Source organism: Pan troglodytes, chromosome 1, assembly GCF_028858775.2.
Source record: "Pan troglodytes isolate AG18354 chromosome 1, NHGRI_mPanTro3-v2.0_pri, whole genome shotgun sequence".
NCBI classification, from domain to species: Eukaryota; Metazoa; Chordata; class Mammalia; order Primates; family Hominidae; genus Pan; species Pan troglodytes.
Genome location: NC_072398.2, coordinates 101,556,383 through 101,570,456, shown reverse-complemented (window position 1 = coordinate 101,570,456; position 14,074 = coordinate 101,556,383).

The following is a 14,074-nucleotide window of genomic DNA, read 5'->3' as shown; positions in this document are numbered from 1 at the left end:
CCGTTTCCAACGAAATCCTCAGAGAGGTCCAAATATCCACTTGCAGATTCTCCAAAAAGTGTGTTTCAAACCTGCTCCATCCAAAGGAATGTTCAGCTCTGTGAGTTAAACTCAATCATCACAAAGTATTTTCTGAGAATGCTTCCCTCCATAGGCCTCAAAGAGGTGCAGTTATCCACTTGCAGTATCTACAAAAAGAGTGTTTCAAACCTGAACTATCAAAGAAAGGTTCAACACTGTGAGTTGAATGCAAACATCAGGAAGAAAGTTCTGAGAATGCTTCTGTTTAGTTCTGTGCGGTTTATCCCTTTTCCAACGAAACCCTCAGGGAGGTCCAAATATCCACTTGCAGATTCCACAGAAAGAGTGTTTGGAAACTGCTGTTAGAAAGGGAACCTTCAGCTCTGTGAGTTGAATGCAATCATCACAAAGTCCTTTCTGACAATGCTTCTCTCTAGTTTTTAGGTGACGATAACTCGTTTTCCACCACAGGCCTGAGAGCTCTCCAAATGTCCACTTGCAGACACTACGAAAAGAATGTTTCAGAACTGCTTTATGAAAAGCAATGTGAAACTCTGTGAGTTGAACACAAACATCACAGAGAAGTTTCAGAGAATGCTTCTGTTTAGTTTTTATGTGAAGATATACCCATTTGCGAATATGTCTTCACATTGTACCTATCCAATTGCAGATTCCACAAAAAGAGAGTTTCAAAACTGCTCTATCCATAGGAGTGTTCAACTCTGTGAGTTGAATGCGTTCATCACAGCGAAGTTTCTGAGAAGGCTTCTGTCTAGATTTTCTGTGAAGATATACCCGTTTCAAACGAAGGCCACAGAGTGTTCCAAATATCCACTTGCAGATCCTACGAAAAGAGTGTTTCAAACCAGAACTATCAACGGAAGTTTCAACTCTGGGATTTGAATGCAAACATCACAAAGAAGTTTCTGAGAATGCTTCTGTTTAGTTAGGTGCAGTTATCCCGTTTCCAACGAAATCCTCAGAGAGGTCCAAATATCCACTTGCAGATTCTCCAAAAAGTGTGTTTCAAACCTGCTCCATCCAAAGGAATGTTCAGCTCTGTGAGTTAAACTCAATCATCACAAAGTATTTTCTGAGAATGCTTCCCTCCATAGGCCTCAAAGAGGTGCAGTTATCCACTTGCAGTATCTACAAAAAGAGTGTTTCAAACCTGAACTATCAAAGAAAGGTTCAACACTGTGAGTTGAATGCAAACATCAGGAAGAAAGTTCTGAGAATTCTTCTGTTTAGTTCTGTGCGGTTTATCCCGTTTCCAACGAAATCCTCAGAGAGGTCCAAATATCCACTTGCAGATTCCACAGAAAGAGTGTTTGGAAACTGCTGTTAGAAAGGGAACCTTCAGCTCTGTGAGTTGAATGCAATCATCACAAAGACGTTTCTGACAATGCTTCTCTCTAGTTTTTAGGTGACGATAATTCGTTTTCCACCACAGGCCTGAGAGCTCTCCAAATGTCCACTTGCAGACACTACGAAAAGAATGTTTCAGAAATGCTCTATGAAAAGCAATGTGAAACTCTGTGAATTGAACACAAAGATCACAGAGAAGTTTCAGAGAATGTTTCTATTTAGTTTTTATGTGAAGATATACCCATTTGCGAAGAAGTCTTCACATTGGTCCTATCCACTTGCAGATTCCACAAAAAGAGAGCTTCAAATCTGCTCTATCCATAGGAGTATTCAACTCTGTGAGTTGAATGCGTTCATCACAGCGAAGTTTCTGAGAAGGCTTCTGTCTAGATTTTCTGTGAAGATATACCCGTTTCAAACGAAGGCCACAGAGTGGTCCAAATATCCACTTGCAGATCCTACAAAAAGAGTGTTTCAAACCTGAACTATCAACGGAAGGTTCAACTCTGGGATTTGAATGCAAACATTACAAAGAAGTTTCTGAGAATGCTTCTGTTTAGTTAGGTGCAGTTATCCCGTATAAAATGAAATCCTCAGATAGGTCCAAATATCCACTTGCAGATTCTCCAAATTGTGTGTTTCAAACCTGCTCCATCCAAAGGAATGTTCAGCTCTGTGAGTTAAACTCAATCATCACAAAGTATTTTCTGAGAATGCTTCCCTCTAGTTTATATATGAAGCTATTCCCTTTACTATCATAGGCCTCAAAGAGGTGCAGTTTTCCACTTGCAGTTTCTACAAAAAGAGTGTTTCAAACCTGAAGTATCAAAGAAAGGTTCAACACTGTGAGTTGAATGCAAACTTCACGAAGAAAGTTCTGAGAATGCTTCTGTTCAGTTCTGTGCGGTTTATCCCGTTTCCAACGAAATCCTCAGAGAGGTGGAAGTACCCACTTGCAGTATCTAGAAAAAGAGTGTTTCAAACCTGAACTATGAAAGAAAGGTTCAACACTGTGAGTTGAATGCAAACATGACGAAGAAAGTTCTGAGAATGCTTCTGTTCAGTTCTGTGCGGTTTATCCCGTTTCCAACGAAATCCTCAGAGAGGTGCAAGTACCCACTTGCAGTTTCTAGAAAAAGAGTGTTTCAAACCTGAACTATCAAAGAAAGGTTCAACACTGTGAGTTGAATGCAAACATCAGGAAGAAAGTTCTGAGAATGCTTCAGTTTAGTTATGTGCCGTTTATCTCTTTTCCAACGAAACCCTCAGGGAGGTCCAAATATACACTTGCAGATTCCACAGAAAGAGTGTTTGGAAACTGCTGTTAGAAAGGGAACCTTCAGCTCTGTGAGTTGAATGCAATCATCACAAAGACGTTTCTGACAATGCTTCTCTCTAGTTTTTAGGTGACGATAACTCGTTTTCCACCACAGGCCTGAGAGCTCTCCAAATGTCCACTTGCAGACACTACGAAAAGAATGTTTCAGAGCTGCTCTATGAAAAGCAATGTGAAACTCTGTGAGTTGAACACAAAGATCACAGAGAAGTTTCAGAGAATGCTTCTGTTTAGTTTTTATGTGAAGATATACCCATTTGCGAAGAAGTCTTCACATTGGTCCTATCCACTTGCAGATTCCACAAAAAGAGAGATTCAAAACTGCTCTATCCATAGGAGTGTTCAACTCTGTGAGTTGAATGCGTTCATCACAGCGAAGTTTCTGAGAAGGCTTCTGTCTAGATTTTATGTGAAGATATACCCGTTTCAAACGAAGGCCACAGAGTGGTCCAAATATCCACTGGCAGATCCTACAAAAAGAGTGTTTCAAACCTGAACTATCAACAGAAGGTTCAACTCTGGGATTTGAATGCAAACATCACAAAGGGGTTTCTGAGAATGCTTCTGTTTATTTAGGAGCAGTTATCCCGTTTCCAACGAAATCCTCAGAGATGTACAAATATCCACTTCCAGATTCTCCAAAATGTGTGTTTCAAACCTGCTCCATCCAAAGGAATGTTCAGCTCTGTGAGTTAAACTCAATCATCACAAAGTATGTACTGAGAATGCTTCCCTCTAGTTTTTATATGAAGCTATACTCTTTACTATCAAAGGCCTCAAAGAGGTGCAGTTATCCACTTGCAGGATCTACAAAAAGAGTGTTTCAAACCTGAACTATCAGAGAAAGGTTCAACACTGTGAGTTGAATGCAAACGTCACGAAGAAAGTTCTGAGAATGCTTCTGTTCAGTTCTGTGCGGTTTATCCCGTTTCCAACGAAATCCTCAGAGAGGTGCAAGTATCCACTTGCAGTCCTAGAAAAAGAGGGTTTCAAACCTGAACTATCAAAGGAAGGTTCAACACCGTGAGTTGAATGCAAACATCAGGAAGAAAGTTCTGAGAATTCTTCTGTTTATTTCTGTGCTGTTTATCCCGTTTCCAACGAAATCCTCAGAGAGGTCCAAATATCCACTTGCAGATTCCACAGAAAGAGTGTTTGGAAACTGCTGTTACAAAGGGAACCTTCAGCTCTGTGAGTTGAATGCAATCATCACAAAGAAGTTTCTGACAATGCTTCTCTCTAGTTTTTAGGTGACGATAATTCGTTTTCCACCACAGGCCTGAGAGCTCTCCACATGTCCACTTGCAGACACTACGAAAAGAATGTTTCAGAACTGCTCTATGAAAAGCAGTGTGAAACTCTGTGAGTTGAACACAAACATCACAGAGAAGTTTCAGAGAATGCTTCTGTTTAGTTTTTATGTGAAGATATACCCATTTGCGAAGAAGTCTTCACATTGGTCCTATCCACTTGCAGATTCCACAAAAAGAGAGCTTCAAAACTGCTCTATCCATAGGAGTGTTCAACTCTGTGAGTTGAATGCGTTCATCACAGCGAAGTTTCTGAGAAGGCTTCTGTCTAGATTTTCTGTGAAGATATACCCGTTTCAAACGAAGGCCACAGAGAGGCCCTAATATCCACTTGCAGATCCTACAAAAAGAGGGTTTCAAACCTGAACTATCAACGGAAGTTTCAACTCTGGGATTTGAATGCAAACATCACAAAGAAGTTTCTGAGAATGCTTCTGTTTAGTTAGGTGCAATTATCCCGTTTCCAACGAAATCCTCAGAGTGGTCCAAATATCCACTTGCAGATTCTCCAAATGTGTGTTTCAAACCTGCTCCATCCAAAGGAATGTTCAGCTCTGTGAGTTAAACTCAATCATCACAAAGTATTTTCTGAGAATGCTTCCCTCTAGTTTTTATATGAAGCTATACCCTTTACTATCATAGGCCTCAAAGAGGTGCAGTTATCCACTTGCAGTTTCTAGAAAAAGAGATTTTAAAACCTGAACTATCAAAGAAAGTTTCAACACTGTGAGATGAATGCAAACATCACGAAGGATATTCTGAGAATGCTTCTGTTTAATTCTGTGCGGTTTATCCCTTTTCCAACGAAACCCTCAGAGATTTCCAAATATCCACTTGGAGATTCCACAGAAAGAGTGTTTGGAAACTGCTGTTAGAAAGGGAACCTTCAGCTCTGTGAGTTGAATGCAATCATCACAAAGAAGTTTCTGACAATGATTCTCTCTAGTTTTTAGGTGACGATAATTCGTTTTCCACCACAGGCCTGAGGGCTCTCCAAATGTCCACTTGCAGACACTACGAAAAGAAGGTTTCAGAACTGCTCTATGAAAAGCAATGTGAAACTCTGTGAGTTGAACACAAAGATCACAGAGAAGTTTCAGAGAATGCTTCTGTTTAGTTTTTATGTGAAGATATACCCATTTGCGAAGAAGTCTTCACATTGGTCCTATCCACTTGCAGATTCCACAAAAAGAGAGTTTCGAAACTGCTCTATCCATAGGAGTGTTCAACTCTGTGAGTTGAATGCATTCATCACAGCGAAGTTCCTGAGAAGGCTTCTGTCTAGATTATCTGTGAAGATATACCCGTTTCAAACGAAGGCCACAGAGTGGTCCAAATATCCACTTGCAGATCCTACAAAAAGAGTGTTTCAAACCTGAACTATCAACGGAAGGTTCAACTCTGGGATTTGAATGCAAACATCACAAAGGAGTTTCTGAGAATGCTTCTGTTTAGTTAGGTGCAGGTATCCCGTTTCCAACGAAATCCTCAGAGAGGTCCAAATATCCACTTGCAGATTCTCCAAAAAGTGTGTTTCAAACCTGCTCCATCCAAAGGAATGTTCAGCTCTGTGGGTTAAACGCAATCATCAAAAAGTATTTTCTGAGAATGCTTCCCTCCAGTTTTTATATGAAGCTATTCCCTTTACTATCATAGGCCTCAAAGAGGTGCAGTTATCCACTTGCAGTTTCTACAAAAAGAGTGTTTCAAACCTGAACTATCAAAGAAAGGTTCAACACTGTGAGTTGAATGCAAACATCACGAAGGATGTTCTGAAAATGCTTCTGTTCAGTTCTGTGCGGTTTATCCCGTTTCCAATGAAATCCTCAGAGAGGTGCAAGTATCCACTTGCAGTTTCTAGAAAAAGAGTGTTTCAAATCTGAACTATCAAAGAAAGTTTCAACACCGTGAGTTGAATGCAAAAATCAGGAAGAAAGTTCTGAGAATGCTTCTGTTTAGTTCTGTGCACTTTATCCCGTTTCCAACGAAATCCTCACAGAGGTCCAAATATCCACTTGCAGATTCCACAGAAAGAGTGTTTGGAAACTGCTGTTAGAAAGGGAACCTTCAGTTCTGTGAGTTGAATGCAATCATCACAAAGAAGTTTCTGACAATGCTTCTCTCTAGTTTTAAGGTGACGTTAATGCGTTTTCCACCACAGGCCTGAGAGCTCTCCAAATGTCCACTTGCAGACACTACGAAAAGAATGTTTCAGAGCTGCTCTATGAAAAGCAATGTGAAACTCTGTGAGTTGAACACAAAGATCACAGAGAAGTTTCAGAGAATGCTTCTGTGTAGTTTTTATGTGAAGATATACCCATTTGCGAAGAAGTCTTCACATTGGTCCTATCCACTTGCAGATTCCACAAAAAGAGAGATTCAAAACTGCTCTATCCATAGGAGTGTTCAACTCTGTGAGTTGAATGCGTTCATCACAGCGAAGTTTCTGAGAAGGCTTCTGTCTAGATTTTATGTGAAGATATACCCGTTTCAAACGAAGGCCACAGAGTGGTCCAAATATCCACTGGCAGATCCTACAAAAAGAGTGTTTCAAACCTGAACTATCAACAGAAGGTTCAACTCTGGGATTTGAATGCAAACATCACAAAGAAGTTTCTGAGAATGCTTCTGTTTAGTTAGGTGCAGTTATCCCGTATACAATGAAATCCTCAGATAGGTCCAAATATCCACTTGCAGATTCTCCAAATTGTGTGTTTCAAACCTGCTCCATCCAAAGGAATGTTCAGCTCTGTGAGTTAAACTCAATCATCACAAAGTATTTTCTGAGAATGCTTCCCTCTAGTTTATATATGAAGCTATTCCCTTTACTATCATAGGCCTCAAAGAGGTGCAGTTTTCCACTTGCAGTTTCTACAAAAAGAGTGTTTCAAACCTGAAGTATCAAAGAAAGGTTCAACACTGTGAGTTGAATGCAAACTTCACGAAGAAAGTTCTGAGAATGCTTCTGTTCAGTTCTGTGAGGTTTATCCATTTTCCAACGAAATCCTCAGAGAGGTGCAAGTATCCACTTGCAGTTTCTAGAAAAAGAGTGTTTCAAACCTGAACTATCAAAGAAAGGTTCAACACTGTGAGTTGAATGCAATCATCAGGAAGAAAGTTCTGAGAGTGCTTCTGTTTAGTTCTGTGCAGTTTATCCCTTTTCCAACGAAACCCTCAGGGAGGTCCAAATATCCACTTGCAGATTCCACAGAAAGAGTGTTTGGAAACTGCTGTTAGAAAGGGAACCTTCAGCTCTGTGAGTTGAATGCAATCATCACAAAGACGTTTCTGACAATGCTTCTCTCTAGTTTTTAGGTGACGATAACTCGTTTTCCACCACAGGCCTGAGAGCTCTCCAAATGTCCACTTGCAGACACTACGAAAAGAATGTTTCAGAACTGCTTTATGAAAAGCAATGTGAAACTCTGTGAGTTGAACACAAACATCACAGAGAAGTTTCAGAGAATGCTTCTGTTTAGTTTTTATGTGAAGATATACCCATTTGCGAAGAAGTCTTCACATTGGTCCTATCCACTTGCAGATTCCACAAAAAGAGAGTTTCAAAACTGCTCTATCCATAGGAGTGTTCAACTCTGTGAGTTGAATGCGTTCATCACAGCGAAGTTTCTGAGAAGGCTTCTGTCTAGATTTTCTTTGAAGATATACCCGTTTCAAACGAAGGCCACAGAGTGTTCCAAATATCCACTTGCAGATCCTACGAAAAGAGTGTTTCAAACCTGAACTATCAACGGAAGTTTCAACTCTGGGATTTGAATGCAAACATCACAAAGAAGTTTCTGAGAATGCTTCTGTTTAGTTAGGTGCAGTTATCCCGTTTCCAACGAAATCCTCAGAGAGGTCCAAATATCCACTTGCAGATTCTCCAAAAAGTGTGTTTCAAACCTGCTCCATCCAAAGGAATGTTCAGCTCTGTGAGTTAAACTCAATCATCACAAAGTATTTTCTGAGAATGCTTCCCTCCATAGGCCTCAAAGAGGTGCAGTTATCCACTTGCAGTATCTACAAAAAGAGTGTTTCAAACCTGAACTATCAAAGAAAGGTTCAACACTGTGAGTTGAATGCAAACATCAGGAAGAAAGTTCTGAGAATGCTTCTGTTTAGTTCTGTGCGGTTTATCCCTTTTCCAACGAAACCCTCAGGGAGGTCCAAATATCCACTTGCAGATTCCACAGAAAGAGTGTTTGGAAACTGCTGTTAGAAAGGGAACCTTCAGCTCTGTGAGTTGAATGCAATCATCACAAAGTCCTTTCTGACAATGCTTCTCTCTAGTTTTTAGGTGACGATAACTCGTTTTCCACCACAGGCCTGAGAGCTCTCCAAATGTCCACTTGCAGACACTACGAAAAGAATGTTTCAGAACTGCTTTATGAAAAGCAATGTGAAACTCTGTGAGTTGAACACAAACATCACAGAGAAGTTTCAGAGAATGCTTCTGTTTAGTTTTTATGTGAAGATATACCCATTTGCGAATATGTCTTCACATTGTACCTATCCAATTGCAGATTCCACAAAAAGAGAGTTTCAAAACTGCTCTATCCATAGGAGTGTTCAACTCTGTGAGTTGAATGCGTTCATCACAGCGAAGTTTCTGAGAAGGCTTCTGTCTAGATTTTCTGTGAAGATATACCCGTTTCAAACGAAGGCCACAGAGTGTTCCAAATATCCACTTGCAGATCCTACGAAAAGAGTGTTTCAAACCAGAACTATCAACGGAAGTTTCAACTCTGGGATTTGAATGCAAACATCACAAAGAAGTTTCTGAGAATGCTTCTGTTTAGTTAGGTGCAGTTATCCCGTTTCCAACGAAATCCTCAGAGAGGTCCAAATATCCACTTGCAGATTCTCCAAAAAGTGTGTTTCAAACCTGCTCCATCCAAAGGAATGTTCAGCTCTGTGAGTTAAACTCAATCATCACAAAGTATTTTCTGAGAATGCTTCCCTCCATAGGCCTCAAAGAGGTGCAGTTATCCACTTGCAGTATCTACAAAAAGAGTGTTTCAAACCTGAACTATCAAAGAAAGGTTCAACACTGTGAGTTGAATGCAAACATCAGGAAGAAAGTTCTGAGAATTCTTCTGTTTAGTTCTGTGCGGTTTATCCCGTTTCCAACGAAATCCTCAGAGAGGTCCAAATATCCACTTGCAGATTCCACAGAAAGAGTGTTTGGAAACTGCTGTTAGAAAGGGAACCTTCAGCTCTGTGAGTTGAATGCAATCATCACAAAGACGTTTCTGACAATGCTTCTCTCTAGTTTTTAGGTGACGATAATTCGTTTTCCACCACAGGCCTGAGAGCTCTCCAAATGTCCACTTGCAGACACTACGAAAAGAATGTTTCAGAAATGCTCTATGAAAAGCAATGTGAAACTCTGTGAATTGAACACAAAGATCACAGAGAAGTTTCAGAGAATGTTTCTATTTAGTTTTTATGTGAAGATATACCCATTTGCGAAGAAGTCTTCACATTGGTCCTATCCACTTGCAGATTCCACAAAAAGAGAGCTTCAAATCTGCTCTATCCATAGGAGTATTCAACTCTGTGAGTTGAATGCGTTCATCACAGCGAAGTTTCTGAGAAGGCTTCTGTCTAGATTTTCTGTGAAGATATACCCGTTTCAAACGAAGGCCACAGAGTGGTCCAAATATCCACTTGCAGATCCTACAAAAAGAGTGTTTCAAACCTGAACTATCAACGGAAGGTTCAACTCTGGGATTTGAATGCAAACATTACAAAGAAGTTTCTGAGAATGCTTCTGTTTAGTTAGGTGCAGTTATCCCGTATAAAATGAAATCCTCAGATAGGTCCAAATATCCACTTGCAGATTCTCCAAATTGTGTGTTTCAAACCTGCTCCATCCAAAGGAATGTTCAGCTCTGTGAGTTAAACTCAATCATCACAAAGTATTTTCTGAGAATGCTTCCCTCTAGTTTATATATGAAGCTATTCCCTTTACTATCATAGGCCTCAAAGAGGTGCAGTTTTCCACTTGCAGTTTCTACAAAAAGAGTGTTTCAAACCTGAAGTATCAAAGAAAGGTTCAACACTGTGAGTTGAATGCAAACTTCACGAAGAAAGTTCTGAGAATGCTTCTGTTCAGTTCTGTGCGGTTTATCCCGTTTCCAACGAAATCCTCAGAGAGGTGGAAGTACCCACTTGCAGTATCTAGAAAAAGAGTGTTTCAAACCTGAACTATGAAAGAAAGGTTCAACACTGTGAGTTGAATGCAAACATGACGAAGAAAGTTCTGAGAATGCTTCTGTTCAGTTCTGTGCGGTTTATCCCGTTTCCAACGAAATCCTCAGAGAGGTGCAAGTACCCACTTGCAGTTTCTAGAAAAAGAGTGTTTCAAACCTGAACTATCAAAGAAAGGTTCAACACTGTGAGTTGAATGCAAACATCAGGAAGAAAGTTCTGAGAATGCTTCAGTTTAGTTATGTGCCGTTTATCTCTTTTCCAACGAAACCCTCAGGGAGGTCCAAATATACACTTGCAGATTCCACAGAAAGAGTGTTTGGAAACTGCTGTTAGAAAGGGAACCTTCAGCTCTGTGAGTTGAATGCAATCATCACAAAGACGTTTCTGACAATGCTTCTCTCTAGTTTTTAGGTGACGATAACTCGTTTTCCACCACAGGCCTGAGAGCTCTCCAAATGTCCACTTGCAGACACTACGAAAAGAATGTTTCAGAACTGCTCTATGAAAAGCAATGTGTAACTCTGTGAGTTGAACACAAACATCACAGAGAAGTTTCAGAGAATGCTTCTGTTTAGTTTTTATGTGAAGTTATACCCATTTGCGAAGAAGTCTTCACATTGGTCCTATCCACTTGCAGATTCCACAAAAAGAGAGTTTCAAAACTGCTCTATCCATAGGAGTGTTCAACTCTGTGAGTTGAATGCGTTCATCACAGTGAAGTTTCTGAGAAGGCTTCTGTCTACATTTTCTGTGAAGATATACCCGTTTCAAACGAAGGCCACAGAGTGTTCCAAATATCCACTTGCAGATCCTACGAAAAGAGTGTTTCAAACCTGAACTATCAACGGAAGTTTCAACTCTGGGATTTGAATGCAAACATCACAAAGAAGTTTCTGAGAATGCTTCTGTTTAGTTAGGTGCAGTTATCCCGTTTCCAACGAAATCCTCAGAGAGGTCCAAATATCCACTTGCAGATTCTCCAAAAAGTGTGTTTGAAACCTGCTCCATCCAAAGGAATGTTCAGCTCTGTGAGTTAAACTCAATCATCACAAAGTATTTTCTGAGAATGCTTCCCTCCATAGGCCTCAAAGAGGTGCAGTTATCCACTTGCAGTATCTACAAAAAGAGTGTTTCAAACCTGAACTATCAAAGAAAGGTTCAACACTGTGAGTTGAATGCAAACATCAGGAAGAAAGTTCTGAGAATGCTTCTGTTTAGTTCTGTGCGGTTTATCCCGTTTCCAACGAAATCTTCAGAGAGGTCCAAATATCCACTTGCAGATTCCACAGAAAGAGTGTTTGGAAACTGCTGTTAGAAAGGGAACATTCAGCTCTGCGAGTTGAATGCAATCATCACAAAGTCGTTTCTGACAATGCTTCTCTCTAGTTTTTAGGTGACGATAATTCGTTTTCCACCACAGGCCTGAGAGCTCTCCAAATGTCCACTTGCAGACACTACGAAAAGAATGTTTCAGAAATGCTCTATGAAAAGCAATGTGAAACTCTGTGAATTGAAGACAAAGATCACAGAGAAGTTTCAGAGAATGCTTCTATTTAGTTTTTATGTGAAGATATACCCATTTGCGAAGAAGTCTTCACATTGGTCCTATCCACTTGCAGATTCCACAAAAAGAGAGCTTCAAATCTGCTCTATCCATAGGAGTATTCAACTCTGTGAGTTGAATGCGTTCATCACAGCGAAGTTTCTGAGAAGGCTTCTGTCTAGATTTTCTGTGAAGATATACCCGTTTCAAACGAAGGCCACAGAGTGGTCCAAATATCCACTTGCAGATCCTACAAAAAGAGTGTTTCAAACCTGAACTATCAACGGAAGGTTCAACTCTGGGATTTGAATGCAAACATTACAAAGAAGTTTCTGAGAATGCTTCTGTTTAGTTAGGTGCAGTTATCCCGTATACAATGAAATCCTCAGATAGGTCCAAATATCCACTTGCAGATTCTCCAAATTGTGTGTTTCAAACCTGCTCCATCCAAAGGAATGTTCAGCTCTGTGAGTTAAACTCAATCATCACAAAGTATTTTCTGAGAATGCTTCCCTCTAGTTTATATATGAAGCTATTCCCTTTACTATCATAGGCCTCAAAGAGGTGCAGTTTTCCACTTGCAGTTTCTACAAAAAGAGTGTTTCAAACCTGAAGTATCAAAGAAAGGTTCAACACTGTGAGTTGAATGCAAACTTCACGAAGAAAGTTCTGAGAATGCTTCTGTTCAGTTCTGTGAGGTTTATCCATTTTCCAACGAAATCCTCAGAGAGGTGCAAGTATCCACTTGCAGTTTCTAGAAAAAGAGTGTTTCAAACCTGAACTATCAAAGAAAGGTTCAACACTGTGAGTTGAATGCAATCATCAGGAAGAAAGTTCTGAGAGTGCTTCTGTTTAGTTCTGTGCAGTTTATCCCTTTTCCAACGAAACCCTCAGGGAGGTCCAAATATCCACTTGCAGATTCCACAGAAAGAGTGTTTGGAAACTGCTGTTAGAAAGGGAACCTTCAGCTCTGTGAGTTGAATGCAATCATCACAAAGACGTTTCTGACAATGCTTCTCTCTAGTTTTTAGGTGACGATAACTCGTTTTCCACCACAGGCCTGAGAGCTCTCCAAATGTCCACTTGCAGACACTACGAAAAGAATGTTTCAGAACTGCTTTATGAAAAGCAATGTGAAACTCTGTGAGTTGAACACAAACATCACAGAGAAGTTTCAGAGAATGCTTCTGTTTAGTTTTTATGTGAAGATATACCCATTTGCGAAGAAGTCTTCACATTGGTCCTATCCACTTGCAGATTCCACAAAAAGAGAGTTTCAAAACTGCTCTATCCATAGGAGTGTTCAACTCTGTGAGTTGAATGCGTTCATCACAGCGAAGTTTCTGAGAAGGCTTCTGTCTAGATTTTCTTTGAAGATATACCCGTTTCAAACGAAGGCCACAGAGTGTTCCAAATATCCACTTGCAGATCCTACGAAAAGAGTGTTTCAAACCTGAACTATCAACGGAAGTTTCAACTCTGGGATTTGAATGCAAACATCACAAAGAAGTTTCTGAGAATGCTTCTGTTTAGTTAGGTGCAGTTATCCCGTTTCCAACGAAATCCTCAGAGAGGTCCAAATATCCACTTGCAGATTCTCCAAAAAGTGTGTTTCAAACCTGCTCCATCCAAAGGAATGTTCAGCTCTGTGAGTTAAACTCAATCATCACAAAGTATTTTCTGAGAATGCTTCCCTCCATAGGCCTCAAAGAGGTGCAGTTATCCACTTGCAGTATCTACAAAAAGAGTGTTTCAAACCTGAACTATCAAAGAAAGGTTCAACACTGTGAGTTGAATGCAAACATCAGGAAGAAAGTTCTGAGAATGCTTCTGTTTAGTTCTGTGCGGTTTATCCCTTTTCCAACGAAACCCTCAGGGAGGTCCAAATATCCACTTGCAGATTCCACAGAAAGAGTGTTTGGAAACTGCTGTTAGAAAGGGAACCTTCAGCTCTGTGAGTTGAATGCAATCATCACAAAGTCCTTTCTGACAATGCTTCTCTCTAGTTTTTAGGTGACGATAACTCGTTTTCCACCACAGGCCTGAGAGCTCTCCAAATGTCCACTTGCAGACACTACGAAAAGAATGTTTCAGAACTGCTTTATGAAAAGCAATGTGAAACTCTGTGAGTTGAACACAAACATCACAGAGAAGTTTCAGAGAATGCTTCTGTTTAGTTTTTATGTGAAGATATACCCATTTGCGAATATGTCTTCACATTGTACCTATCCAATTGCAGATTCCACAAAAAGAGAGTTTCAAAACTGCTCTATCCATAGG